Genomic DNA, 25,567 nt, shown 5'->3' on the forward strand with positions numbered 1-25,567 from the left:
ATGAAGGCTGGGGTCTCTGCTGTGGTGGAGCTGCAACTGGGCCCTGTTTGTCTGGCTCTTGAGACCACTCTGCTATGCTCGCAAGGTGGAACAACGTGGAAACGCGTTTCCCTAGACCTGTTCTGTACACAGGACCTGACATGTGGTGGCACCGACCCATCTAGGGCTTTCTCAGGACCATACAACAGTGCACCACAGAAGACATCTTGTTAAAGGCTGAGCTGGGATGTTCTCTAATTAGGAAAAATAAGCCTAGAGGTCAGAGTGTGTGATTGGAGCCTGTGTCCTGCTTATGTAAGAGCCCAGCATTCTGATCAGCAGATGGCGTTCCACCCCACGCTGATTCAGAAACCCAAGCTCTTTCATTGTGTGGTTCTGTACGCGAAGACCCCTACTTTTTCCTGTGGGTGGCAGAAGGAAGGGCTGGGAGGGACATAGGCACTTATTTGAAAAGGATTGGATAAGGATTCTAAACCATCTAGGCATGATCCATGGCTGAGAGCTCTCGTGTGTGGACACATGCTACAGGGAGAGGGAGGCTGGGAAATACACTCATTTCCCTTGCTCACCAGTCCTAGATCTAAGACAGTTTGCAGTCCTTGAAGCCATGCTAGTAGCAAACACTGTGTATATTATATTGTTCTTACGTATACATACCTCTAATAGTTTAATTTACAGATTAGACACCACAGGAGATTTACAACAACAATAAAATAAAAAAACCCACACTGATATTCTGTAATAAAGCCTATTTAAAAAATACACGTTGCTTGCTTTCCCCCATGGAATTTTCTAGTTATTGTCTTTAGGCGTCAATTGATAATGGGTAGCTGAAGTGACAGAATGCAAAATTGCAGGTAAGGGATGGATTAGTGTAAAACCTCACTATGTATCCAGGGAGAAAAGAAAAGGAGCCAGGCACCAGGGTGGTGGAGGCCAGCTAACAGGCTCTTCAACAGCCTATCCATTTGGTCAGTGACTATCCATCTGCTGGTGAAGGCGAAGGCGTAAGTCACAAACAATCCCACACTAGTTTGGAATTATGATTAATAGAATGGTTATTTATTTAAAGGGGAAAAAACTTACAGATCACCGTCCCAGACAACAGCCCTCTGTGCAATCAGGAAGGGAGTCTAGTCGCTGGAAGCGGAGCAGGAAGTAAGAGAGAGCAAGGAGGGAAGTGGCCGCTTTTTTAAAGGGAGAGAGACCACGTCCCAATGGGCTGGTATCTCAGCGGCTATTGGCTGGAGGAGCGGAAGGGCCCCTCCTTTTCACACACACACACACGCACGCACACACACACAAACACACACACACACCCTGTTCCATCCGCTGGGCCCCTCCTTTTCACACACACACACACACAAACACACACACACACACACACACACACACCCTGTTCCCAAGGGATTGCATCTTCTCACGCCTTTGTGTGGCATTTTCAGAACTAGAATGGCAATATATCCACCCTCAGGATACAAGGAGGGGCTCGGGAAAGGTGAACCAACATAAGAACTGTCTGTTCAGGTGGTTCCAGCAGGCAGTTAGAGATGTGGTACCCATGGAGCTGATGGCATCGTGCAGAACCACCAGGCGAGGATGCTCTCCCTGGCAGGGAGGTTGTCTATTGCTTTGGACCCTGCCTCTTTTTCAGAATGTCCTACCCATTATTCTCCAGAGCCCTTTCCCTACCATCAGGGACACTCCTTCTAGGCTACCATCTGTGGATACATCTGAAGAAGATCCGAGGACCCTGTTTGCTTCCTATTGGTGAGAACTTTTCATTTGAAGGAACTTCCAGGCCGGGTAGTAGTTTCCTAGGTTCTCAGTAGATGCTTGAAGAATGGCTTCACACCAGTTCTAGACGCTAGTTAGCTAACGTCAACTCCTCAGATTTAGTGTGCTTGCCTTCTTTTTCTCTGTGCCTTTCTGTCTGTCTAATAGTGGCTATCGTGAGACAGACGAAACAATGGGTGTGGAAAGCAGAGCTTTGATGGTTTTGTCGTGTCAAAGTACTAAGAAATGGGGAAGGGAGGCTTCCACAAGAGATACTGGGAGGCTGAAAGACTCAGCTCTAAGTGTGCCCAGGTGGTTCCTGCTGAAGCAGGGGCATGGCTGGGTGGGTGGGGAGCTGGTTGCTGCCTCTCTCCTGGAGTCAGCCTAGTTTGCCATCAACATTTGATCTTCTCTGACTCCGGCCCCTCCGCCAGCGTGTTCTTTCCACGTGGTACTATGCTCTCTGCGTACCTGTCTCTGTGTCCAAAATCTTCCCCTTTGAAAAAGGACACCGGGCACACAGGATGGGACCAATTCTATTCTCAGAATGACTTCATCTTACCTGATCGCATCTGTGAAGTTCCGTTCTGAGACACTGAAGGGAAGGCTGTCCCTTTCATTGGGTCTTTGTGACAGGTCTGGGTCCCTCTGCTAAACCGAGGGTGACTGACGGGCCTTTGTTGCTCAGAGCCCCTGTTACTTTCATCTCTATTCCAGACCTTCCATGACCCAAATATCTGAACTCTTTTCAAATTTTCTTCCTAGAAAGGAAAGGGATGGCGTGGGGAGGAGAGAAAATTAGCGTATGCTGAGTCCCCACTCTGAGCCAGGCACCATCGCTGTTCCTGTAGCTCTTTTGGCTGAAAAGGTTGAAATTCTGTGAAATAGGACCTTGCGTGCCTGGGAGGGGAGAGATTTCCCTCCATCAGCCTCTGCGGTGTGCACACACTTGCTAACCTTTTCAAGCCTTTGTTCCCATGTCAGCTCTGGGTGAACCTCCCTGAACACCCTATTTAGAGTCAGACTGCTCCAGCCTTTCCGCTCTCGCCTTCCCATACCTCCCCCAGTCCCCCCGCCCCCGCCTCCTGGCATTATCTGCACCACCTTTTTGGGGAGTGAGCAATTTTCTAATTTTCAATTATTTTTATTATTTATTTGTTTATTATTTATTTTTTTGTTAGTGCTTTGGAGCTACAGAGGTCTGAGGGACCTTGACTCTTCTATGTGTCATGACACCCAGGACTGTGTTAGGGATATTGTGACATGCCAGGAGAATCCCCGACCCAGGAGTGACTTGGAATTGTCTGAAGGCGGGTGCTTGGGGACGGAAGCAGAACCCAAGTCAAGCAGATGGACTGAGAGTGCCATGGAGGAAGACACTTACTTTTCAGCTTTTCAGTTTCTTCATTGGCAGAGACCTATTCCCCTGTGTTGGGACGAGCTGGCAGAGTCTGTAACGAAGGGCTTAGCAGGGGGCCCACATGCCGGAGTGCCCAGCGGACCCTGCTTTTCCTCAGGCTGGTTAGTAGCACTGATGAACACACCAGCTAGCACAGGAGGGAATCTCACTGAGCATTTTCATGCCTTTCACCCTTGATATATTTTGAATTTGACCCCTTACATTAGCCCATTTTCTGTCACTATAACAAAGAACCCGAAGCTCTGTATTTCATAAAGAACAGAGCTAACCGTTCTGATGATTCAAGAGCATGGTGCGGCTTCTACCCAGCCCCGCCCACTTAAGGTCCCATCACTTCCCAGTTTCATTGCACCGAGGACCACGTCTCTAACATGATAATAACCTCTATGAGAACACCCCTAAACCCCATCCAAACCACACTCTCATCTTAGAAGTCGTAACGATACCTCTGTAGACACATGCCACTTTCCTTTTTTTTTTTTTTTTTTTTTTTTTTGGTTTTTCGAGACAGGGTTTCTCTGTGGTTTTGGAGCCTGTCCTGGAACTAGCTCTTGTAGACCAGGCTGGTCTCGAACTCCCAGAGACCCGCCTGCCTCTGCCTCCCGAGTGCAGGGATTAAAGGCGTGTGCCACCACTGCCCAGCCCTCCCACTTTCCTTCTAGGTTCCTTGTGTATTCAAGAAGCTGGGCTGTGAGAACAGTAGCCTGGGTGACAAGACACCTGGTTTGCAAGTCCAGCTTGTTCATCTCCCAACTGGATCCTGTCAGACGATTGATGTTTCTGGCCTTGGCATGTTTACTGAAATGGGATAATTGGATTTATTTCTTGGCAATACTATTTGAAGAAAGGTCCAGAGTTGGAGCCATCAAAGACTTGGGCTAGAGATGAAACTGAAGTGCTTTGAGGAACAAATGTCCGTTCGTGATTCTCAGTGAAACAGAGGAACGGTTAAACTCTAACCTTCCTGATACTGTTTTCAACAGCTAGGCAGACATACTTCTTCGTAATATTGTCCAGCTGTCCCTGTTTCTTCTGTCCTACACCTGCTTGTTTAGGATGAGTTCTTTCTTGGACTTGGGAAAGCCTTTCCACCAGCCACTTCTGGATGCTGAGTTTTGGCTTCCTGACTTAAATGTGGATAGGGCTGGAGAGATGGCTCAGTAACTAAAATCAGTTCCTGCTCTTGCAGAGGACCCAGGCTTGGTTCCCAGCTTCCACATTTGGGCTGGACGTAGCTGCCAGCAATCTCCGGATCGAGGGGAGGGATGCGATGACCTCTTTTGACCTCCCTGGTTATTGCACTTATATAGTGCAAATACATACATGCAGCTGCACACACACACACACACACACACACACACACACAAATACTCACCCCCCAACTTCACTGCAACAGTGAGATTCCCTCTCCTGCAGGAACCTGGTCAGAGGTTGATCCAGTAGGGGCTGGAGTGTTTGGGCATAGACAGGGCACTGAGGGAGTCCAGATGTGTGGCATCCAGTTATTCACTGTTTTTTCTTCCTGTCGCTTCTCCACACAAGAGCTTAGTCAGGGCCAGTAAAGATGGGGCCAGACAATTATACCCTGAGTGTGGGTTTTATTAATGAGGGGAGAAGACAGCAGAGGAGACTGTAATGATATCATGGTGTGTCTAATCTAATTATGCTAATCAATTTCTGTGGCTCATCAGAGGGAGCTCTGGGTGGACTGTGTCAGGAATTCCCGAGAGCATCTGGAAGGGCTATTCCAGGACCCGAGAGACTGATGGGAGAGCGTTCATAGAGCTTTTAGACTGGGAAGACTTCTCTAGACATCCACCTGCCCCATTTAATGTCATAATTGAGCAAGCAGGGTCCTGGGAATGGAGCAAAAGGTCCTAAGAAAGCAGGCTTGGCAGAAGAAGCTGGGAAGGGAGAGCAGGAACTTGTCTGAGGCTATGGGATGGGGAACAGTAGAAACTTTCGAGTGGGCTGCTCAGTGGGCTGCTTGGCTGGTGGGAACTACAGCTGGGTTGCCAAGTGGAGCCCCATGGCTTCAGGCTTCTGGGGCTGAACTTGCACTGTCTTTGGCTAGGTTGGTCTCTGCTGTACCCTAGGCTAACCTTGGGAGGCCTGTGTTTGCACTGTGTGGAGCTGAGAGTGAACTCACACTCTGCTGTTCTCCTTGCTGCCTGGCGGGTTGAACACGTCCTCCTTCAGGACAGGTGGTTGGCATGGGCACAGGGGAAAGTAGAATGATGATGAGGAGGTGGGTGTGGACAGAGGTCAGGCCAAGCTTGTCCTTGGAGTTTCTAGACCTCAGTATGATGAACACAGAAATTATTTCTACCAGGGTTGTGAGCTAAGAGATAGTAGACGTGGCAAAAGATGAGAAGTTGCTGGGTGCTTAATTTTCTAATTCTGCTGTATCAAACACTTGTGAACTTACTGGTTTAGAACAGTTATCACAGGGCCAGAGAAAAGGCTGAGTAGTTAGGGGCATGCTGTTTTTCCAGATCAGTTCCCAGTACCCACACCAGGACTCAAAAGCTGTAACTCCACCTTCAGAGAATCTGACAGCCTCTTTTGATTGCTGTGGGAACCAGCATGCCTATGCACAGACACAGACACACCCAGCACACAACACACACGCACAACACACCACATGTGTGCATGTACAGATGCACACACAAACACACACACAGACACAGAGATACAAACACACAAAGTACACACACATACACACTACATGTATGTATACATGTACATACACAAACACATACACAGCCACACACACACAGATACACATAGTATACACACACATGTACACACAACCCCCCGCCCCAAGACACCTAAGTCAGAAGCTCAGATAGAGGCAAAATCAAAGCATCTGCTGGGCCCTGGGCTGTGTTCCCTTCTGGTTTGAGCCTTTGCTTACATTTTTCAGCATCTTGAATTTCTTGGCTCATGGTCCCCTTTCTGTGTCTTCAAAGCCAGCACCACCCACCTCTTTCTGAGCACACCTCTGCTTTTCACTGTTGCCAGGAAAGATTTCTCTGCTTCGGGTTTTATGTTCCTGGATTAGGCTGTCTTGGAAAACCCAGGTAAATCTTAAGTTCTTACCATTACCAACACCTGCGAGGTGTCTTTTACTAAGTAAAATGACCTGTCCTCAGAATCTGGAGTTTAAGACATGGACAAACCTCTTTGAGGGCACACTATCTTGCCACAGCCCTGGCAGAACCTAGACAGTTTCAGCTAAGAGTGAGCTGCTGTAAGACCTACCTATCTTCAAGAGCTGGGACCTAGGGAGGACCTGGTTAGAGAATTACCCAGGTACAGCCTGACTGGGCTTGAACATCTCCCCTGGTTTGCGGAGAGAAGGCTGCTCACATCACACCCATTTCTTCTTCACAGGGGCCCAGCTAATCACCTAAGCCCTTTTTATACAGCGTTTCTCCTTCTCCATAGGGGATATTTTGTAAGATCTTCAGAGTATGCTTTAAACTGTGTGTGATGCTGAATCCTGTATGCACTACAGTTGTTTTACACACATCGTGGTAAAATTAGGCATGTTAAGACTAATAATGAAATAAGAATGAAATTTATGAAAACATGGTTTCTCTTTTTAAAATATCTTACTGTACTGCACCCAACCTACCTCTTCTTAAGAGATAACACAATGCATCCAGATAAGACAAAGTGAGGTGAATGGTTTAGGTGTTGCAAGGTGGCCTTAGTCGTCTATGTGAGAGCTCAGGCATTAGCCTCATGATGTCACGGTGGTGCCTTTGAAAACTGCAAAACTAGCAGCTGGTGGTATATGCAACATGCATGCACTGGGCAAAGGGATATTCTTTTCCTATCCCAGTCAGAATGGAGCAAGACTGTGTGACATTTAAAACCAAGCACAGTTTACAACCTAGGAAGTGTTTGTTTCCAGAATTTTCAGGGTGAGATTTTCAGGTCACTCTCATCCATAGGTAAATTCTGAAAGTAAAGCCACTGTAGCTGTGCAGGGTCACATGATTCAGTTGGTTGAGATCAGGCAGCTATTTCCAGGCTAGACATCTATTCAGCTCCATGGTCCTCCATAATGGCAAGATGTCAAGGATCCTGGGGAGCCCGAGAAGTCCTGATGATGGTGTCTCAATGAGACAGAGGAAGCCTGTGGAGCAGGGACCTTTGGTGGGGGCTACATGGTGAATAGAAAAATCAGCCTGTAGGTCAAACTATTGAAGGGTGAAATTGTTGCCGGTGCTGGGCTACTTTGAGAGGTCTTGAAACTGCTTTCAAAAGGGTGCGTCCTAACAAGAGCATCTAGAACATGGAACATTGACCTCACAGACAGGAGATGGGTGGTGAAGAAACCCACCCCAGAAGCCCCAGGCTGGAAAATCCTGGGAAGTGACAGCAACTTGTCTGTTAGAATTTCAAGGAGCAATTAGGACGGGATCTGTTAGCTTCAAGGAGCAGTTAGAAGCAGAGCTACATCAGTCTTCATGAGAGAAGTCGGTCTGTGATTCTCTTTCATTGTTGAGTCTCTGTGCACTTTAGGAATCAGTGTGACTATGGTCTCCTAAAATGAATTTGTCATTAATGCTCCTTCTGATTCTATTTTGTGGAATAATTTGAGGAGTACTGGTATTAGCTCTTCTTTGAAGGTCTGGTAGAATTCTGCTCTAAAACCATCTGGCCCTGGACTTTTTTTGGTTGGGAGATTTTAATGACTGCTTCGATATCTTAAGGGGTTATAGATCTATTTAAATTGTTTACATGATATTGATTTAACTTGTTGAGAAAATTGCCCATTTCTTTAAGATTTTTGCAATTTTGTGGAGTACAGGGTTTTAAAGTATGACCTAGGGATTCTTTGGATTTCCTTGGTGTCCGTTATTATGTCCCCCTTTTTATTTCTGTTTTTGTTAATTTGAATATCTTCTCTCTGCCTTATAGTTGGTTTGGACAAGGGTTTTCAACCTTGTTGATTTTCTCAAAGAACCAACTCTCCATTTCACTGATTCTTTGTATTATTCTCTTTGTTTCTATGTTTCTGATTTCAGCCTTCAGTTTGAATATTTCCTGCTGTCCAGTCCTCTTGGGTGTGTTTGCTCCTTTTTGTTCCAGAGCTTTTAGGTGTACTGTTAAGTCGCTAGTGTGAGATCTCTATAATCTTTTTATGAAGGCACTTAGTGCTATGAACTTTCCTCTTAGCACTGCTTTCATTGTATCCCATAAGTCTGGGCATGTTGTGTATTTATTTTCATTGAACTCTAGAAAGTTTTTAATTTCTTTCTTTATGTCTTCCTTGACCCAGTGGTAATTCAATAGAGAGCTGTTCAGTTTCTATTATTTGTATACTTTCTGTTGCTTCTGTTGTTGTTGAAATCCAGTTTTAATGGATGGTAGTCTTATAGGATACAGGGGTTATTTCAGTTTTTTTTTTTTTTTGCTTTGGACTGAATATGTGATCAATTTTGGAGAAAGTTTTATGAGGTGCTGAGGATAAGGTATATTCTTTTGTTCAGGGCAAAATTTTCTGTAGATATCTGTTATGTCCATTGGCTTATAACATCAGCTAAATCCATTATTTCTCTGTTTAGTTTCTGTCTGGATGACCTGTCCATTGGTGAGAGTTTAGTATTGAAGTCTCCAGCTATTAATGGGTGGGGTTCGATGTGTGATTTAAGATTTAGTAATGTTTCTTTTGCAAGTGTGGGTACCCTTGTGTTTGGGACATAGGTATTCAGAATCGAGATATGGGGAATAGTTTTGAACATGTTGGTACAGGGGACAACTTCCTAAACAGAACACTAATAATGCAGGCACTAAGGTTGACAATTAACAAATGAGACCTCATGAAATTGAAAAGTTTCTGTAAGGCAAAGCATACTGCCAATAGGCTAAAATGACAGCCTACATAATGGGAAAAAATTTTCACCAACCCCCATTTGTCAGAGGGCTAATATCAAAATATATAAATAACTCAAGAAACTAGACACCAACAAACCAAATTAAAAATGGAGTCCAGGTCTAAACACTGAATTCTTACCAGAGGAATCTTAAATGACTGAGAAACACTTAAGGAGATGTTTAACATCCTTAGCCATCAGGGAAATGCAAATCAAAACGACTCTGAGATTCCATCTTACATCTGTCAGAACGACTAAGCTCAGCAATGCAAGTGACAGCTCACACTGGTGAGGATGTAGAGCAAGGGGAACACCTCTCTGTTGCTAATGGGAGTGCAAACTTGCACAGCCACTTTGGAAATCAATATGGTGATTTCTCTTAAAATTAGGAATCATTCTACCTCAAGACCCAGTTATACCACTCCTAGGCAAATTACTCAGAAGGTGCTCCACCCTTGTGGTAAGGACATTTTCTCAGTTATGTTCACAACAGCTTTAATTGTAATAGCCAGAACCAGGAAACAACCTAGATGTCTCTCAGTGGAAGAATGGATAAAGAAAATATGGTACACTTACACAATGGAGTATTATTCAGCTGTTTAAAAAATAACATTATGAAATGTTCAGGCAAATGGATGGAAGTAGAAAAAATTATTCTGAGTGAGGTAACCCAGACCCAGAAAGACAAACATGGTGTGTACTCACTCATAAGTAAAAAGGACAACCATGCTGCAACCCACAGACCCAGAGAGGCTAAGCAAGGGCTTAGGGGAGAGGGGTGCTTAGATCTCTCTGGGAAGAGAAAATAGAATAGATTTCATGGGTGGACTGGGAGTGGGTGGGGATGGGAACAGGAGAGAACAGGTTGGGAGATGGAAGGAGAGAACACTAGGAGAGACAAAAGGGATTGGGGGCACTAGTGTAATGGGAGCTCCCGGGAATCTACAACAGAGACCCTGGTGAAAGCCAGCTATGGGGGATATGGAGCCTGAATTGGTCATTCCTGGAACTAGTCAAGGCTTCCAGTGGAGAGACTGGAACACCGACCCCGCCACAAAACCTTCAACCTGCGATTTGTCCTGCCTGCAAGATGCGCTGGATAGGTAAAGGTGGCACAGAGCTTAAGGGAATGGAAACCAATGGCTGATCCAACTTGATGCTCATCTAAGAGAGGGAGCCCACACCTGATACTGTCTGGAGGGCCAGGACCCAGAGGTTGGATAGCCCAAAGACCTACGATAGAACTAAATATGTTTGGCAAAGAAAAAAGTGAATGAATGAATTGATCCTTAATGATATTCTGATTTACTTGTAGACTGGAATCTAGAAAAATCATTGTCAGAGAGGCTTCATTCAGCAACTGATGGAAGAAGATGAAGACCCACAGCCACACATTAGGCAGAACTTGGGGAACCTTGCTGAAGATTGGGAGGAAGGATTGTAGGAGCCAGAGAGGTCAAGGACACCACAAGAAACTGGCCCACAGAATCAACTGCACAGGGCTCATAGGGGCTCATAGAGACTGAACCAACAATCAGGGAGCCTGACTGGGTCTAACCTAGGCACTTCACACATACGTTACAGTTGTGAAGTTCTGTCTTCTTGTGGGACTCCTAACAGTGGGAGTGGGGACTGTTCCTGTCTCTTTGTCTGTTTTGGGATGCTCTTCTTCCTACTGGGTTGCCTTGTCAAGCCTCAACATGAGGGGATGTGCCTGTTCTTATCACAAGATATGCCGAGTTTGTTTAATATCCTGGGAGGCTTGTAGTTTTCGGAAAGGAAACAGAGAAGTGGTTATGTGGGAGATAGGAGTGGAGGGGGAGGCTGGGAGAAGAGGAGGGAGGGGAAATATAGGAGAAGTCAGGATGTAATATATGAGAACATATGAAAGAAGAAGCTTTTTAAAAGGGGTGAGGGGGAGAAGGAGAGGGAGTAGGAGACGGGGCCTGGGAGGAGAGGGAGGAGACAGAATCTGGAGTATGTACATACCTGTGGGGGTGGCCTTCTACTGACAAGGTATTGCCATCAGAGGGGAGTTCGAGAAGAAAAAGGAAAGGCAACAGAAAGAATGAAAAAAATGTGGGGAATCAAATACGCTCCTCTATTCTGTCTGTGTAACAAGCCCCCTATAGCGAGTGTCACAACCACTCATATGGCCCTAGGTTTTGTGATCAGGAATACAAATAGCGCATGGCAGGGACATCTGGTCTCTTTGATGCAAGGGGGTCGAGGCGAGGGCCTGGGAGCCCAGAGGTTCATTCATTCAGACAGCTGTTATCTGATTCTGGTGTTGTGTGGGAACTTCAGGACCTTTCCACATAAATGTCTCTGGTCTCCCCTCATGGCTTTGCCTGAGTTTCTTCACATCATGGGACATTGTATCAGTCACCTGTAGCTTAGCCTCAGAAGTCACATGAGGTACTTCTACCTCATGCCACTCACTCTGCAGGGTCACTAAAGGTTGTGCCCAGTAGAGGGAGTGCAATTGAACTTAACTCCATGATGGGCCGAGTGTCAAGGTTCTAGGGAGACACACGAGACTGGCAAGATTACTGTAGTCACTCTCAGTTGGAAGAGTAGACATTCTTCCCCAGACTGCCTGGAAGAGCCGGCTGCTTTCTCAGCAGTAAGAAATGGTAGTGGAGGCTTTGAGAGGCAGAGACTGGTAAAACTCTTCAGTTAGGCAAAGCGACGCTTTCCTGCAGGAAATGTTAGATTGGGTGTGGTTGCTCTGGTGATCTTTTTGTTCCAAACAGCCTTAGACACAGCTGTGGAAAATGACAGCTCTTTCTCTATCTCCTTCTCTCTCTCCCCCTTCCTCTCTCTTTCCCTCTCTGTACATTTTAGATTTATGTTGAAGAAAGGACTGGGCTGTTTATTTCACACATGGAACTGCTTGGCAGCAAAATTTTGAGTTTAGAGGATCCTGTGGAGAACTCTAAAACTCTACAGGATAGGGGAGCCACCTTGATGGAATGAGTCAGGGTCATTGAATGATTGCCTTGATGCTGGTCCCGTCTCCACTGATGTAGAGTAGGGTAGGCTGTAAGCAGGAAATAAGCCTTTGGAGTTTTCATAAACAGCATTTAGTTTCCACTGACAAACACAGGCTACTTTCTTAGCGTAGCCTTTGAAGAAGCAGGAAATAACATCTGTAAGTCAGTCAATTTCCCTAATAGACACCAATCTCTGCCTTCCTCGGTCCTGTCAGCTGGGCAGATTGTGTCGCTGGTGCAGAGATGACACACACGCAGAGAGGCCCGATTGCCTACTGTGGGCATTTGGGTATCATGCATTTGGAATGAGAGGAGGCAGGTGGCATGGGTGCAGTGGGTAGCTGGCTCACTGCCAGTCACAGAAGCAGGGCACTGGGTTACAGTGAGCAGAGAGCCTGCTACCATTAGGAATGTGCCCAGGTGCTAGCCCCTCACATCCAAGCTGTCTTTTCCTGATTCATGCAGTAAGTCCCCAGGACCATGCCTAGTTCCAGGGGATTTCATTTATCATAAACAGCAGCCGATCAAGACAGAAGCAGTGTGGAAAAGTATTCATGCATTTTGGTGAAAATAGCAGGTTTCAAAGTGGATTGTCTGATATGATCGTGAACTTGTGACAATAACTATTCTGTAGGTATATCAGGAATAGAGAATAAACATCAGCATGTAAATAATGAACATCTCAGGGAGTAGGGAGAAAAGTATAAATTTTAAGTTTTCTTGTGCTTTTACCACTTACATTTTTTTCTCCTGAGAGCATATATTGCTTTAGCAATAAGAAAAAAATGTGTTTTAAATATACAAACTATCTGAACATGAAACAAAGAACTACAGAACAAATCTGAAAGTGAGTGAAGGGGTACATATCAGGTTTCTGGTTGGTTGGGTTTCTCTTGGGTGTGCCCTCTTTTTCTGAGGTATCCTTGGTCATTTGGAAGATTCTAGATTCTTTGCTAGACTCTAGCCTGGCCAATGGCTTCATGCTACGGTTTATCTTCCTGTGTTCTGTTACAGTTCTGCTGGCTGTGTCATCTGGCTCTATGGAAGAGAGACATGGGCCTTAGGACATGTCTCTTACATTCCCATCAACCCAGTCTTCTGGCTGCTTTCCATGAGCAGCATCTTGGAAGACCCAGACTTTGCTCAAATCTTTTCTCCATTGTACTGTTCCTGGGTCCTTTCTCACATACCACTCCTTCTGTTTCTGAGACAAAGTATGAAAAATCCCTGGCTAGCCTGGAACTCACTCTAAAGACCATGCTGGCCTCAAGTTTACAGAGATCTGTCTTCCTTTGCCTTCTGAGTGTTGGGATTCAAGGCAAGTACCTCCCTCCACTTTCCATCCCTCTCCCTCTCCACCACACCATTGACTCTGTTCGCTGCAATTTACACCCTGCCCTAACTGGTCCTTCTGTGGACGATCTGGCCGGCTCTTCAGCATTAAGGTAAATCTGAGACTGTGGTATTTTTTTTTAAATTCTTAGCTGTCATCTGAATTCTCTACAATCTGGCCTGGTCACATTTTTTTTCACCATTGGCTTGGTTTTGACTGCTGTGCTCATTTCATTCTGGTGAATGTCCGTCTTAGGGGTGTGGCCTCTTGAGCTCTCATACTTCCTTCTCACAGCAAGGGAAAGACTCCCAGGAGCAGTGTGTGCTTTCCCAGTGAGCTCCCTGGGGGACCCAGCTACTCTTCTGAAAGGGCATGGGTGCTCCTCTGCTTTGGTGGATTTAGACGCGCACCAAAGAACTGGCCGAGCTCAGTGGGAGGTGCTGCTGGTTTCAAACTTCTATTTGGAAAGTGTTGCCCATGCTCACGTTGTTGCAGGGATGGCTTCTCCCCTCCAGAAGGGACTGCCAGTGCAAACAACTGCACTTTACGGGAAATTTGGGGGAGTCTCACAGAGTCACAACATGTTACTGGAGAAACCAGGGTCCTCTCTTGGGGTTCTTAAGGAAGCTTAGGAACAAATTTCTTAGACGTCCAAAGCACAATCCCAAGACAGGCAAAGCCGCAACTCTTGGCAGCTGCTGGAAGGAGGAAGATGAAGCAAAGAGAGAGAAAAGAGAAAAGGCCACACTGTTTGAGCTTAGCCAACATGGAGGTCAGCAACATGGTGGGGAGGGTAGCTTTAGAGAAAGAATGAAGCACAAGGTGTTAGGAAAGCATTTCTAGTAGAGATAGAAGAAAAGGAAAATCAATTTTTTTTTTTTGGTGTAATTCTGGAAGGAGGGCTGACTTACAAAGCTGCATGCCTGTACTTCTTCTGTAAGCTACTGTGCTGTGAATGGGATTCTGGGAAGGAAAATTGCATTATCTCAGCAAAGGGCTAATTATTCCCCCTACCTCTTGACCATGGCTTAAAACAAACCCACCTTCCTAGGGACGGTCCTCTTTTCTTGAGGGATGCTCTTTTAGCCTTGTCATTGACCTGCCCAACTGCAAAGCTAGGTCTTTACCCAGGCCAGGGATTTTATCCTCTTGGCCAGAAGGAAATAGTTTTTGCTTAATTGGCCCTTAATGCTGCTGTGTTACCTGGTCTAGAGTGGAGAGGGGCCCAAGCCAGTGAGCCAGCCAGGCCCTGAGTCTGGCCCTGCAGTCTGCATGGATCCCAAGCAAGGGAAGGCCTCATTCAGTAGAAAGTATGGCAGAAGGAGCAAGATACCTTGTGGGCATTGTTCCTGACGCCTGCTCACAAGCCTTCATACGTGTCCCGAGATGACTGTGTTGACAGGGAGGTGAGGCTGTCCTCTCTGGCTTTTGGGAGTGGTGATAGAGAAGCAGGATGATTTAATTAGGAAATCAGAAGTTACAGCTATGTCAGAACCCACAGTTCACAGTCACCGAAGCTCAGTTCAGAAACGACTTTGTTGCTTTAAATGATATCTCTGTTTACACATGAGACATTCTGTATAATTCATGAGGATTTTGTATCATTTACCAGCAGGGATCGGCAAATATGGTTTCCACATTCTTGTAACTCTGCAGCTCCTGGGGTGGCAGCACTTCCCCCACCTGCTTTTCCAGTTGCGGGGACCCTGATGAACATAGCAGGTCGCGCAGGTGACAAGTGAAGCTCACAATCACAATTCCTGGCCTCACACAAGCCTAAGGAGGCCACGTTGCCCATCCCCCACCACCACTCCTGCCCCAGGGAAGCAAGAAGCAGAGGAGGGTGTTTTGTCTTTGGTCACACATTTGTCCAGCCTGGAGTGAAGCTCAAGAGTGTTTACGTCCGAGGCTCAGGTCTTATTTCTCCAAACACGGGAGTGAAGGAACAACCCCCCTTCCCCGGCCCTGTGCCAGAGCATCACCCAGCATCAGTAATTTGGAGGACAGCTGGCTTTCTAACTCTGCTGCCCAGTGCCCCTTCAGACTGTGGCGGTGGCCACCTGAGGAGAGAGACATCGCATGGGCACTTCTCAATCCTCCATATAATGTTTAAAACTTATTTGGATACAAAAGGATTTGGTGGGGGCTTTTCTAGAAAAACCCTGGGTTAGTATGTCACAGTGGCAAGTGGGATCGCATGTCATGGGTGTCAGGTGGCGGACATGCTTAACCATCAGTACTGGGAAGGGTTAGGCAAGCAGTTTGAATTAACAAGGAGCTAAAAACCATCATCATGAAAGCAAGTGCGCGCGCGCGCACACACACACACACCCCAGAAATGAAACAAGTAACTGCCCCTAGAATTCATCGTTACCATTTACCCTCCATCTCTTGTCTCTCTGCTTGTCTCCTCTGTCACAAGCGCTCCTGAATTGGGGGAGACACAATTATACACAGGGCTATTGTATTTTCAGTGCACATGGGGCCCGTGTGCTGAAGGCTTTCCTTTCTTTAAGGATTCTTTGAAATTTCATTGTCTCATCAGAGGGCCAGATCAATGAACGCTGCTCAATTAGGTTTCTATGGGTAGAAGACCGGGAAAGGGCTCCCATCCTGGCATCCAGTTGCAAATATCATTTATTAACCCAAGAAGCGAGGGGGATTTAGGGCTTTCCTAATCAAACACCGAGAAGCTGAACATTTCCAGTCTTTAAAGGCTCAGGAATCGCGCTCCCTAGGCCAGCGCCATCACTTCCTTGCTGTGTAAATTTGTGTTTTTGCCAAAAGTCCTTCTCACCGCAGGCAGAGGCCTCCGTTAAAAGCAAGCCCTGCATGGCAGCTGTCCCAGGCCTGGCTCCGTTCATCCTCTCCCTGCCCTCCCCCACTTTCTGGAGGTGACTTCTGTGGGCGGGGCCTCCCGGGAGCCATCAGGTGCCCCTCTTTCACTGGGCTCCACTGTGTGAGATGGTCTCAGCTGGAGGCAGCAAATGTGGGGGAGAAAGGGCTGATTGAATGTGGTTTGGGACCCCTCCAAGTCCTGCAAGGCTTGCAAATGTTTAGGGAGTGATTTCCATATCGCTGTAAAGTTGCCTGTCTTTCTCCCAAAGGCAAAGGCTGCTGCCAAGACTGGAGGACTTGGAGTTGGAGGCTGCCCTAAAGATAGGGAAGTGAGGCAAGATCCATTTCTGGTGCGTGCCTGTGTGTGTGTGCGCGTGTGTGTGTGTGTGCACGTGTGTGTGTGTGCAAGTGCGCGCACGTGAGCATGTGCTCGCATACGCCTATGTGCCTGCATGATGGTGGTTTTAGCTCCTTGTTAATTCTCTATAACAGAGCTCACAGTGCCAAGGAAACCTAGGATTTCACTGGGCATTTGGTCAGCACGGCAGAGGCAGTGTGATGCCTAGGAAGGGAATTTTTCGAAGCAAATGAATTGATGCAATGGAGGTTCTGGGCACAATGGAATGGCTTGCAGAGCAGGATGGCCACGTGCTTGTGGCTAGTGACCTTCAGGGAAGCTACTGTTGGGGAGGCGAATCTGGAGTAGTCAGGAGGATGTGTTTGCAGGGGTTTCTGGATCCCTGTCTGCAGGTCACTGGCTCTATGTGGCCTAGTTGTGGATAGAGATAGTAATTTCTTGTGACTGTCTGGTCCGTGATTTTGCACTAAAAGAAGCCACAGCTGGGGTAAACCACACGGCTGAGCTGAGAGGAGAAATGAAAGCTTGGAAACAACTGTTGCGTGCTGTATAGAATCAGTGGGAATAGGTCAGGAACTTCAAGACTTTGCAATTCTGAAGCACTGAGTTTCCACAAGCTAGGTCAGTGATGGCATTCATTCATTCATTCATTCATTCATTTCTTTGGTTATTTATCGGTTATTTCTTTTGTGCCATTAATAAGCTGGGCACTGTGACACACTGAGGAAGAGGACAGAAACTTCTCTGCAAACATTGAACTTACAGCTCACAGTGGCTTGACTCTTAATGCAGTGATGGTGAGACGTGGAGCCCTAAGGAGAGTGGTGGTGAGATGTGGAGCCCTAAGGATAGGGGTAGTGAGACGTGGGGCCCTATGGACCGTAGTGGTGAGATGTGGAGCGCTAGGACAGGGGTGGTGAGACATGGGGCCCGAATTAGAGCTTTGAAGGTCCAGGGCTCCACCCTCATGAATGCATTAGTGCTGATTATAAAAGGAATTAAAGGTGTGAGTTTGATCTCTCACTCTGTCTCACTTTCTCTCCCACCTTCTGCCACTGGATGACATAGCAGCAAAGTCACAAAGTGTGGCCTTTGAATTTGACTCCTCAGATTATAAGAAATATATCACTCTTATTTCTAAAACATCTAGCTCCAAGTATTATGATAGAGTAAAAGGCTGTGGAGAAAACACAGAACTCTCACAGATTTGAAGAGATAGTCGTAAGAAAATTTAACACAAAGACAGACACTTTGATATAAAGACCAATATGTGATACCAGTTTCAGGCAGACCTCCTCTTCAAAAGTGATCAGAAGGGTTGTGACCCCGGGGATCTATCACACACCAGAAAATGACCCCAAACCGCAGACTCTAAGGGCGGCACAAACTGGGTTTGATGTCCTGCTCAAATGAAAGTCAGGGCAGATGTTGAAGGTGAATTCCACGGGGCAGCTGCTGAGGACCACACTCAAGCCGCTGCCTTAATTCTCCATACTGATGGCTAAAAGTCCCTGTCACATGTGAGCCTCTCAAAGTCTTCTTAGATTGTGACCTTTGATTGATCCCAGAGCAGTGATCGGCTGAGGGGGATGACAGAAGGCCTTTCTCGGTGACATGTTTGGGGGAATAGAGCCATGTCCTTGTGGCTGAAGAGGAGAAAGGTACGGAGAAAATGATGATGAAGTTGGGCAGGATGGGAGGCAGAAGCTGAATGATGTCTGGCTTTTTCCTTAACGGGAGGGAGAGTAAAGGTTTTGACTGTCAGTCACGAGGTTCCTCTGTCTGCATTAGATTTCTCTCATCAGAAACTCTGAGGATACAGATCACCCACGGTGTGTTTTTACAACTAGAAAATCAATTTGATGCATTTTTAAAATCATACTTCCTAGGTTGGCTTCAAATTCTTACGTTGCTGAGGCTAGCCTTTAACTCTTGATCCTCCTGCCTTCGTCTCCCTAGATGTGACGCTATGTTGACCTTTGACAGTTTTTTAAAGTGTTTCATTAATAAGTCGCTCTCTCTCTCTCTCTCTCTCTCTCTCTCTCTCTCTCTCTCTCTCTCTCTCTCTCTCTCTGTGTGTGTGTGTGTGTGTGCATGTGAAGACTGAGTCAGGAATGCATCATCTTCTTTTACCCTGGAGGTTCCAGGGAATTGAACTCAGGTCATCAGGCAAGCTCCTTTACTGGCTGAGCTATCATTGTGGCCTGCTTGCCATTTTTTAATGTCTGTTTGTCTTCACCCTAAGAACTCAAGGTAATCCCTTGAACCCTTCTCTCCAGTCTATGCTTGGTGTCTTCACAATGGCATACTGTGGGAAAGCGCTAGGTGCTCACTGCATGGATTCGGAAGTCAGATGTATAATTTTCAATGATCCTTTGCTTAAACTGTGAGTTATTGCCGTGGAAAACCAGGAGAGAGACAAAAGAAGGCAGGGCTTGATTGATGGGAGGTGGCTGTGGCCAGTGGGTAGGAAAGAACAAAAATCAAGATCCCTTCATAGGTAGAAGCTGTGTCCTATGGTGGATTAGAAGAGATGAGGGGAAGGTTACACTGGGCTTTCTGGCTGTGGGAGGAACGATGTTATTTATTACATGGAGTTTTCAGAAGAGGATTCCCTGCATGGATTAGAGGTAGAGAGTATGAATGCAAGGTGGGTCCAGCTGACCAGGCACTGGTCAGTTTAGGTGTTACTTTGGATCTCCCGAGCCTTAAATGCAAGACATCTTCCCAGGAGACCCTAGCCTTTCCCACCCCCTTCTCCATCAGCGCTGCGCTTCCATCTGGTTCTCCTGATGCATTGAGTTTGTTGTTCATGCCAAGCATCTGATGTGAGGAATGATATTAACTCAGCTTTGGAGAAGCCCCCTGGGGAACAGTGTGGCCAGACAGCACCAGCATGCTTCTGCCTCCTGCACAGCCTGTACCGAGCAGGTTTCTGGTCTAATTCCATGTATTTTCCTCCTTGCTTAGCTTGATGGACAGGGTGGGAAGTGTCTGTATTTCCCTCCAACTTTGCTTGAGCTTACGTGTTGCCCTGGAATGGATCCTTACTGATTGCATCATTCTTTTTCTCTTGACTAAAACTGATAAGGACAGAAGAAGCCATTTGACGTAGGTGACCTGGGGGTTAGTTGTGATCAGCCAGCTATGTGGATGAAGGGACAGATGGGGTCAGTGCAAACTCCTGAGATGACGAACCTGGTAGACGTTGGGAGAGCCACGAGAGTAGAGAGAGCGGGAGGTCTACGGCGGCGAGCAGCCAGAGAAGGAAGGAGGTATGCAAAACACGGGAAGAAGGCCTGCATGCTGGAAGGCAGAATGGTCGGAGGCCAGACTAGACTCTCGGGTTGGAGAGAGATCATTTGCTCCCTCCTCACGTGTTAACTGTGGCTGTGAGGGACAAACCTCTTCACATAGGAGGGAGTTGTGGAGGAGAGGACTCTTCCCCTCTTTCTTCTTCCTTATATATTTTTAATTTTAAAAGAACTTCTGAAATGTTTTACACACACATGCACTAAAATACTGAATATCTGAGCACTCATCAAGTAGACCTACTGAGCGTCGGCTTTTTCCTTTTGCTCTACTTAGCTAACGGAGTCCCATTCTTTTCTTTCAGTCCCTCAGAGATATTCACTGCTCAGAACTTAGTATTTATGCCATGCATTTTTACTGTTTTTGAAAACAGCGTTCTTAGGAATTCTTTGACAATTTCACATAATGGATTTTAGTCGCACTTACTCCCCTCCCCCAACTCCTTCCAGATCAACCCCTACCTCTCCACCCACCCAATGTCATGTCCCCTGCTTTGATAAATCCATCAAGTCCGATTTAGGCTTCCTAAATAGTCTCGGGTGTGGGACTACCCCTTGGAACGTGGTAGCCTACCAGAGGTTACACCCTTAAAAAATACTGACTCTACCTTTTCCAGCCACTACCAATTGCCAATAGCTCTTCTCAGCTAGAAGTGGGATATGATGCCCACCTCTCTTTCCACTCCATGCTTGGAATTTTGAGCGTGTACAGGTGTTGTGCATGCTGCCACACTGTTGGGAGTTTGTGTGTGCAGTCGACCTGCTCTGTCTGGAATACGCTGCTTCCTCATAGCCACCCACCATCGCTGGTTCTTACAATCTACCCACCTGTCTTCTGTGAGAAGTCCTGAGCCTAGGGAGGAAGGCTTGTGATACAAATGTACCATTTAGGTTTGAGAATTTTAGCGTTTTTAAAATATGCCCATTGACATTATAAAATGTTGTTTTGTTGGTATTAAACTTTATGTAATTGGTTTCACTCTGTGAAAGCTTCCAGAGCAATTTTTTTCCCTTTCAGTGTTGTGTATTTTAGACTTGCCAGGTTATTGACTAGCTGTCTAGCTTTTCATTTCTATTGCTGGGGAGTAGTCTTGCATGAATATGTCACAATTTACCCATTCTTCTGTTGATGGTCTTTCTGATTGTTTACCCATGTTTTTCTCAAGGACACAAAGTATTACAGCAACTGTTCTCTTACAGACCTCCTGGTGCATGCAGAGGGCTTCTCTAGGGGTTATGCTTAGGAATTTACTGTTGTTGGGTCTTAAGACTGTGCATGGTACCAGGCATGGTGGTGCACACCTTTGATCCCAGCACTCATGAGGCAGAGGTAGGCAGATCTCTGTGAGTTCAAGGCCAGCCTGGTCTACATAGTGAGTTCCAGGACAGCCAGGGCTGTATATAGAGACCTTGTCTCAGAATAACAAAACAAACAAGCAGACAAAAAAAGGCTGTGCATGTCTTCAGCATTCAGTTGCCTTGTTTTCAAAGTGACCCTTTGGTTTGGGTGTGAGTGCCAGTTGTTCCATATTCTCATCAACATTTGATATCACCAGACTTCTAGACAGTTCTCAATGCATGGATATGAAATGACAGATTCCAGGGTAAATGTGTGTAACTGTAGCGCTGGCTTTTTCAGCCCCTCCCCCACCTGCCCAGCTGTGAACTGCGAATTGACTGCAGTTGACAGTTGTCGATAAATTCTCCCTTTATGTTTATTGAATTAGACTTTTCTTTTTTTACCTTATAAAAAATTAAAATGTATATGTATGTGCATTTATATCTGTGTGTGGGTATGTGCATGTGTGGGCAGGTGCCCTCAGAAGCCAGAAGGTATCGGATCCTATGGTTTACCTAGAGACATTAGAGTTTGTGAGCTGCCTCACACGCGGGATGAGAGCTCAACTCTGATAAAGCAGTATCTGCTGCTTGGTGCTAGAGCACCTCTCCAGGCCCCAAATTACACTTTTCATTTATCCTGGACCCAAACCCTTTGTTGAGTAGAGGTCTTGCATGGTGAGTTTGATGTTCATCAGTTTTTCTAGTAAAATCCAGAACTTTCTTTGGCTAAGGTCTGTTGTGTTTTTAGGAATCTTCCTTGGGTTAAGGGTGTAGGTCCGTGGTAAAGCACCTGTGTAGCATGCACGAGGCTCTGGATTAGATTCCCAGGGGCAGCAAAAACAAAACAAAACAAAAACAGACAGAAAACAACCAGACCATACTAAAAAAAAAATCTCTTTCCCACCCTGAGGTGGTATAGTCCCTTGAGTTTTCCTTCGAAGGTATTTAGGCTGGCTTTGCATGGGCTATAAGACAGACAGGAAATGCACTGTTGTGTCGTGAAGATTATGATTGCCACAGCACTGGCACTCATCAGCCCATACTTGCCTCTGTGCCTTGGGCCATCTCCCTGTCACATGCTAAGGCTGTTTCTTCTGGAAGCCTCCCTCTCAGCCCTCTCTCCTGTCTCATCTGTTCTTGTGCAGTGCCCCTTACCTCAGCCATAGCTTTGCAATGTCCTCATATTTGACATACTAATTGTACTTTTACTTTGTCGTGCTTCAAAAATCTGGGTCCATTTTTGGTCTTTTGATTTTCTCTATGTATTTTAGAATCAGCTTGTCATGATTCTTGGAGATCCATGTCTGGTTTTAATTAGAATTACACAGAATATATAGATTAATTTGAGGCGAACTGACAGTTTTATGATACTGTCTTCCCACCTTTGGAGTGAACCTATCTTTTTATTTATGTATTCTTTAATATCTTTCAATAAAATTTTATTATTTCCTTCAGAAATGCAATAAGCATCATTTGTTATTTTTCATATATTCTTGGCACCTTCTGCCTTTTGTTGTCTTTAAAAATATTTTAAATCATCTTTGTTGGTAGATACTAACACAATTGATTTTTATAAATGGATTATGTCTGTGATGGACCTGCTGCATTTGTTACTGGTTCTAATTCTCTGTTCTCTCTTTATTAGTTTTGTTTTAAGTTTTTATTATTTTTTTAAAGAAACCCTACTACTGGTTTGCTTTGTTTCTGATCTTGATATATAGGTATTTCCCAACTTTTATTTCCAGAAATTTATTTTACACATTTGTGTCTATAACTTCAGCTATAACATATAAATTTTAATACTTTAATTTTATGTTTGTCTCTATTTAATCACCAGTCTTTTACTATACATGAAGGGTTATATAAGGGTATACTGAAATTTCTAACATACATATTTCTTAGATTATCTTTCATTTTGTTTTAGTTCCTAGCTCTCAAGTAATTGTGATTTGCTAGGTCATTTATTCTATATATTGATATTTTCAGATTTCTGTGCTAGCTCAAGATTAAGTTTCAAGTGTGTTCTGCCTGTGTATGTTATTCATTGGTACAACATTTTGTATTTGTATCTGTTTGATTAAACTTGCTTATTTTTCTTTGGGGTGTTAGTATTCTTATTTTATTAAAAAGGGTTTCATTGAGGTGGACAATACGAAACTTCTGACTGGTCTACTATTGCTTGATTGAAGGCATGGAATCATGAATGTATTCATATGCTCAAAAACATCTAATTGTATATGTTAAACTTGTATATGCTTTATATAGATCACTTATATGTATTTTATTTAGCACTTATACATATTTTTATTTATCATTAATACATTAAGGATGCATAATATTCCAGTATATTGATATATTTATTATTTTTATAAATTTCACCTATTTGCTATTTTGGTAAAATAGATCATTGAAAAATCTCCATCGATTATTATAAAACTCATTTTTCTAATTGTAATATTGCCTACTAAAAGTATTTAGGAGCTAAATTATTATTCACACACATAAAAAGAACTACTATAACTTTGTGGTGAATACGATAATCATTAATTATGTAGTGGTCCATTATGGTAGATTGTATCTTGTTAATTCTCTGCAAAAGGGACTATTATGTTTCTTTAGCCCCGAATATCAACTTTAATTGCATGACTTGGTTTGAACAATTAAATTTGGGTGAAAATGAGAAATATCACTTTTAAAGAAGATTTGGAGCCAGCACGTGGTTCATAATGTGTTTTTGTTTTTTCTCTCTTCTAGACCAGCAGTATAGTGGATAAGGAATGATTCACTGCTCCTCCCTGCCCCCAGCACGTAACATCATAGAAGCAGTGCATCTAGTCAAGAGGGCATGTTTCAAGAGGAAGACATCACCATTGTTTAGTGGCTGAGAGCTTTTGAGCTATTTGTCACTGAAGCCCAACTTAACCTATCCTGACTAATGTTAAAAACTTCCCATACTACCTTTCATCAGGGCCATTTTTGTCTATTGCTTCAATGTTTCCAATTTTGAAACTTTTTCCTCATATATTCTTTTCAATCTATTGCTCTCCAAGGTTTTTGAATTTTTAAACCACAGAAAGCTGAGTCTTATCTGTATTTTTCATATTATTCTCAGTTGTCCAGAACATTGTAATTTATTGTTTTTACATGTTACTTCTACCTTTTTGTATGATCTTTCCTTACCAGACCATTTGGCCTTTGCCTCTCTCTCTCTCTCTCTCTCTCTCTCTCTCTCTCTCTCTCTCTCTCTCTCTCATACTAGTTTGTATGTCAAAAGAATGAATATTACCAGAAATAGCAAAATAAGTGATTAAAGTGAACATGCACTCACACATAGCCTCACAGCACAGGCACACAGGAAGGATGGAGATGAACTCATACACAGAAAGGATGGAGATGCACTCACACACAGCCTCACACACAGGAAGGATAGAGATGCACTCACATACAGGAAGGACAGAGATGCACTCACACACAGCCTCACACACAGGAAGGATGGAGATGCACTCACACACAGCCTCACACACATGAAGGATGGAGATGCACTCACACAGGGCCTCACACACATGAAGGATGGAGATGCACTCACACACAGCCTCACAGCACAGGCACACAGAAAGGATGGAGATGCACCGAAACATAGTCTCACACACAAGAAGGATGGAGATGCACTCACACACAGCTTCACACACAGGAAGGATGGAGATGCACTCACACACAGCCTCACACCCATGAAGGATGGAGATGTACACACTCATAGTCTCACACACAGGAAGGATGGAGATGCACTCACACACAGCCTCACACACAGGAAGGATGGAGATGCACTCACACACAGGAAGGATGGAGATGCACTCACACACAGACTCACAGCACAGGCACACAGGAAGGATGGAGGGAAGTGACTTTGGAGGCAGACATTGCAATGATGTAAACCCTGATCTAAGAATGCTGGAAGCCCCCAGAACTGAAAGAAGAAAAAACAGGTCTCTGTATGAGAGCCTTCAAAACAGAGGTTCTCAACCTGCAGGGTCAAATGGCCCTTTCACAAAGGTTGCCTAAGACCATTGAAACCCAGATATTTACACTATAATCATAACAGCAGCAAAATTACAGTTATGAAGTAGCAATGAAAACAAATTTAGGTTGTAGGTCACTACAACATGAGGAACTATATTAAAGGGTTGCAGCATTTAGGAAGGTTGAAAACCACTGTTCTAGAGAGAGTATGACTGGCCAATGACTTGCTTTAGGACACCTGGTATCCAGAGCAGCTAGGGAATACTTATCTCTTATCTCATAAGGT

This window comes from Chionomys nivalis, chromosome 4, assembly GCF_950005125.1.
Source record: "Chionomys nivalis chromosome 4, mChiNiv1.1, whole genome shotgun sequence".
In the NCBI taxonomy this organism is placed as follows: Eukaryota; Metazoa; Chordata; class Mammalia; order Rodentia; family Cricetidae; genus Chionomys; species Chionomys nivalis.